Source organism: Dendrobates tinctorius, unplaced genomic scaffold (assembly GCF_039654945.1).
Source record: "Dendrobates tinctorius isolate UK_male_01 unplaced genomic scaffold, ASM3965494v1 ptg000032l, whole genome shotgun sequence".
Classification (NCBI taxonomy): domain Eukaryota; kingdom Metazoa; phylum Chordata; class Amphibia; order Anura; family Dendrobatidae; genus Dendrobates; species Dendrobates tinctorius.
The window spans coordinates 17,734,060-17,740,101 of NW_027361700.1; positions in this window are offsets into that span (position 1 = coordinate 17,734,060).

A 6,042-nucleotide genomic window follows, 5' to 3' on the forward strand; every position below is an offset into this window, starting at 1 on the left:
CTTTGATGCTTTATGATCATTGGTGGGCTGATTTGGGGATTGTTGTTTATGTATGAATTGTTTTTGCAATATTTCTAATATAAATATGATCATTATTGTTAACGATTGGATAAACTGTGCTATTGAATATACACTCACTGGCCACTTTATTAGGTACACCTGTCCAACTGTGTGTTAAGACTTAATTTCTAATCAGCCAATCACATGGCGGCAACTCAGTGCATGTAGACATGGTCAAGACAATCTCCTGCAGTTCAAACCGAGCATCAGTATGGGGAAGAAAGGTGATTTGAGTGCCTTTAAACGTGGCATGATTGTTGGTGCCAGAAGGGCTGGTCTGAGAATTTCAGAAACTGCTGATCTACTGGGATTTTCAAGCACAACCATCTCTAGGGTTTACAGAGAATGGTCCGAAAAAGAAAAAAAATCCAGTGAGCGGCAGTTCTGTGGCCGGAAATGCCATGTTGATGCCAGAGGTCAGAGGAGAATGGGCAGACTGGTTCGAGCTGATAGAAAGGCAACAGTGACTCAAATTTCCACCCGTTACAACCAAGGTAGGCAGAAGAGCATCTCTGAACGCACAGTGCGTCGAACTTTGAGGCAGATGGGCTACAGCAGCAGAAGACCACACTGGGTACCACTCCTCTCAGCTAAGAACAGGAAACTGAGGCTACAATTTGCACAAGCTCATCGAAATTGGACAGTAGAAGATTGGAAAAACGTTGCCTGGTCTGATGAGTCTCGATTTCTGCTGCGACATTCGGATGGTAGGGTCAGAATTTGGCGTAAACAACATGAAAGCATGGATCCATCCTGCCTTGTATCAACGGTTCAGGCTGGTGGTGGTGGTGTCATGGTGTGTGGAATTTTTTCTGGGCACTCTTTGGGCCCCTTGGTACCAATTGAGCATCGTTGCAACGCCACAGCCTACCTGAGTATTGTTGCTGACCATGTCCATCCCTTTATGACCACAATGTACCCAACATCTGATGGCTACTTTCAGCAGGATAATGCGCCATGTCATAAAGCTCGAATCATCTCAGATTGGTTTCTTGAACATGACAATGAGTTTACTGTACTCAAATGGCCTCCTCAGTCACCAGATCTCAATCCAATAGAGCATCTTTGGGATGTGGTGGAACGGGAGATTCGCATCAGGGATGTGCAGCCGACAAATCTGCGCCAACTGTGTGATGCCATCATGTCAATATGGTCCAAAATCTCTGAGGAATGCTTCCAGCACCTTGTTGAATCTCTGCCACGAAGAATTGAGGCAGTTCTGAAGGCAAAAGGGGGTCCAACCCCTTACTAGCATGGTGTACCTAATAAAGTGGCCAGTGAGTGTATATGTATCTGATGGATGTATTTATATGTATTCTATGTATGGATTTTCTGTGATGGGTGTTACCGAAATGGTGATTGGCTGTGCCACACTATAAAAGGCCACCATTTGTGCTGCTATGTTATACTTGAAAAAGGCCACAATATGGCCGAAATGTTGTATTTTGTACTGGCAGAATAAATTTGATACAATTTTTCACCTGGACCGGATGCTGTTCCTTTTCCTCCCTTGAAAAAAAGTTGTCACCGCAGATTGGAAACAATCCTGCGCAGAAATAAAACCAATAAAGCCAAGAGCTGACCTTCCAAAGAGCTAAGCGCCATGCCTGACTGCAGGCTGGCTTGGAGGAACTCCAAAATGGTAAGAATGGAGAAGACTATGGACATCTGGTGTCTGCACCCTGAGAAAAGTTTTCCCAGGTGTGGTGACAGATGCACACTGACACAGGCTTCTGGGCGCGAACCATGGTCGAAACCACGTGATGGGAGAACCCCACCTGAGTTAGGACCGAGGATTCAACTGCCAACCATTAAGTACAGGGCCCCTGAAATCTGGTGGTAAATCGGAGTCTGAGCGATCAGAACTGGTCGATCAAGTAGCCTCTAGGGAACGTCAGCGACAAGCTGTGGCCAATCTGGAGTGACTGATGACTGGAAACACTTTACGCTCTAATCTATCTGATCCTCTTTGGAAGTAACAGAAGAAGAGGAAACATGTACGGAAGATGAAAATCAGTGCGTCCGCTCCTAAGACTCTTGGATCCCGAGACCGAAGAATGTACCCAGTACAGGAGTGGAGTGCCCAGTGTCAGGCAGCTGCCGCCAAAGCAAATAGGGTCATGGGATGCATTAGAAGAGGTCTGGGGACACGAGATGAAAACATAATTCTCCCTCTGTACAAATCACTCGTCAGACCACACTTGGGAGTATTGTGTGCAATTTTGGATGCCGGTGCTCAAGAAAGACATTACTGAACTTGAAAGGGTTCAAAGGCGGGCTATTAAAATGATAACTGGAGTTGGTTCACTACAATACCCAGAAAGGTTGTCAAAATTAGGTCTATTTACTCTATAAAAGAGAAGACTTAGGGGAGACCTAATATATAAATAATAAATAATCTTTATTTTTATATAGCGCTAACATATTCCGCAGCGCTTTACAGTTTTGCACAATTATATATGTACAAGTATATCAGAGGGCAATACAGAGATCTCTCCAATGAACTGCTTGTACCAAGGACTGTGACAAGAACAAGGGGGCATTCTCTTCGCTTGGAGGAAAGACAATTTCTGCACCAGCATAGAAGAGGGTTCTTCACGGTAAGAGCAGTGAGGTTCTGGAATTCTCTTCCTGAGGAAGTGGTGATGGCCAACTCACTGAATGAATTTAAGAAAGGAATGGATGCTTTTCTTGTGAGTAACAGTATAGAAGGTTACGAATAACATAATATTATAGGTAGATGGTTGACCCAGCTCAGGGGAAGGAATTTTTTTCCCTATGGAGAAAATTGGCTTCTACTCTGGGTTTTTTGCCTTCCCCCAGGATCAACAATGCAGAACAGCTGCACTAAAATAGGCTGAACTAGATGGACATAAGGTCTTCCCTCAGCCTTCAAAACTATGTTACTCGGGATCTTTGTTATTTTACTCTTGAAGTCATGAGATCCACATCCGGAGTCCTCCGGCGATGACAGATCTGCTGGAAGACCTCCAGGTTAAGAGAACACTCTCCCAAGGAGAGACCCTGACAGCTGAGGGAGACTGCCGCCCAGTATTCCATGTCCGGAATATGGGCTGCTGAAATGACCGAGTGGTTCCCTCCAGCGGAGGATGTGAATCGCCTCGCGCATTGGCTGCCCTGCTGCGAGTGCCCCTTGATGACTAATGTATGCCACAGCTGTGGCGTTGTCCGATTGAATTCGGATGGGGCGACCCAGCAGGAGATGAGGAACGGCCGTAGAGATAACGAACGCTCGAATCTCCTGGATTTTGATCGGTAGGGGAGACTCCCGAGGGACCAATGCCTCTGGACACAGTGGTAACGGACGATAGCCACCGAACCAAGAAGGCTGGCATTAGTAGTGAATTCTAGCCAATGGACCGGAAGAAAAGCTCTCCCCTGGATGCAGGAAGACTCCAATGTCTACCACCTAAGTACCTGCTTGACTCGCTGAGGCAAGCGGCACAGCCGATCAAAAGGAAACAAGACTCCTGTTTGAGACTGCCTGCAGCGCATGATGCAGAGGACTGAGGTATAGCTGGGTGAAAAGAACAGCTTCCATCACTGCCACCATATTTTCCCAGTGCCCTTGTAAAGAATCGGGAGGAATGAGGAAATAGACAACCAAGAGTCCAGGTTCCCTGCTGAAGGGGCAAAGATCTTGTCTCGAGGGAGAATCACTGACATTTAAGAGGTGTCCAGGATCATCTCTAAAAAGGATGTTCACAGAGCTGAAGCTGGGGAACTGTTTTTTTTTTTTAAATATCAACCAGCCTCAGTGTGGAAGAACATTCCAAGGAATACGCACGCGCCCCGCGCAGGTGTTGGAAGGACGGTCCTCTGATTAGGAAGTCTTCTGAGTATGGCAACACGACCATGTCCCGAGAGTCCTTAATGGCTGTGTCAGCCGTCATGACATTCATCAGCACTCTGGGAGCGGTTGTGAACTGGAATTGTTCCTTGCGAACAGCAAAAAACAGGAACTTCTGGAGAGTGGTAAGGATGTGGGTGTGAAGCCAAGCATCCCGGATGTCGATGGGTGCTAGCAACTCCCCTTATCCTTAGGGGTGATCACAGCACAAAGGGACTCAGACCTGAAGAGCCAAACACTGCCAAAACTTGTTTAGAAATTTGGGGTCCAGGATTGGCCGCACTGAACCGTCCCTTTCTTGGGATCACGGACAGGTTTGAGTATCACTCCTGGAATCTTTTGTTTTCTGGAACGAGGAGAGAAGTATTTTATATCCAGAAGACACCGGCCCTGGAATCTTTTGTTTTCTAGAACGAGGAGGGAAGTATTTTATATTCAGAAGACACCGGGTCCCAGACCCCATTTGTTGTACACAACAGAAAGCCAGACCTGACATTTGTGGCCCACTGGAGGTCATTTTGCAGGGCTCTGGCTGTGCTCCTCCTTGCACAAAGGCTGAGGTAGCGGTCCTGCTGCTGGGTTGTTGCCCTCCTACGGCCCCCTCCATGTCTCCTGGTAGCGCCTCCAGCCTCTGGACACTACCCTGACAGACACAGCAAACCTTCTGGTCACAGCTCATATTGATGTGCCACCCTGGATGAGCTGCACTACCTGAGCCACGCGTGTGTTGTAGCGTCCATCTCATGCTACAAGTGAAAGCACAACCAACATTCAAAAGTGACCAAAACATCAGTCAGAAAGCATTGGTATTGAGATGTGGTCTGTGGTCCCCACCTGTAGAACCACTCCTTTACTGAGGGTGTCTTGATAATTGCCAATAATTTACTTCTGTTGTCTATTCCATTTTCACAACAGCATGTGAAAATGCTTATTGTCAATCAGTGTTGCTTCCTAAGTGGACAGTTTGATTTCACAGAAGTATGATTTACTTGGAGTTATATTCTTTTATGTAAGTGTTCCCTTTATTTTTTTGAGCAGTGTATATTTATATAGGGCGCTGTACAGGTCTTACCCCAGTCCAGAGGCTCCAATCCCAGTTACTCGCGATTATGTCGCAGGTGCCATCAGAAAAGATGGTCACTGAGGGACCAGGAAGTCTCGCCGCGCACAAGACTTTGTAGACGGTGACAGCACCATCTCCCCCCTGGATGCGACAGGAACCAAGATGGCCGCCGAGACTGATCCGGAGGAAGTCTCGTACGGAGTGAGATGCGTCCAGAAACTTCCAAAAAGATGGGCGGAGTGCCACCGCGGTGTCATGACAGGGGATGGAGGGGGGCGGAGATTCTTTAAGGTAGGCCCAAGCCGGGGCCTAAATTATTTCAAGCCGGCCAGAGAGCACCCAGGGGAGGGGAGCGCTTCCTCCGCTGGTGCTGGAACTCGCCACTGCCTCCACTTCCTCCGGTGGTGCTCCTACTTACCGGAGGTGTGCGTCCCGGTCTGAAGACCGCAGCAGCGTATCGCCTTCAGGTCAGCTGGAATATGAACAGTGCAGAGAGCCCTCAATCCACCATCCCTTCGATAGAGAGGTAGAGAGGGACCGATCGCCCTCCATTCGTTCCCGCTGTTCACTCAGTGGCGATTCAGTGTGGGCCACACGGATGCCATGAGAGCCTCTACATCCAAGGGGTTCAAACCCCTAGGATAGGACAGGGCTGTAGCCTGGCTTCAGAAGGTGGTACATGGAGGCAACACACCATGTTCCCGTTTGTTGCTGGTGTGGGGAGAGTGGTGCCCTTAAAAGAAAGCTCAGGATGTGATACGTGGAGGCGACACTCCACGTGCTCGCCTGTTGTTGGTTTGGGGAGATCAGACCCTTGAAAGGATCCGTCGCCCCTGTAATCCATGGAAAAATAGTAAATAGAATAAAATAAATGATCTGAAGACCAGACCCATGTGCCTCCTACAGACACTAAGCAAGAACTGGTTCCTGCTGGAGCCAGTGGTGGGTGTATACTGCAGAGGAGTAGCTAACTTTCTTTGTATTCACTTAGTGTCAGCCTCCTAGTGGCAGCAGCATACACCCATGGTCCTGTGTCCCCCAATGAGGC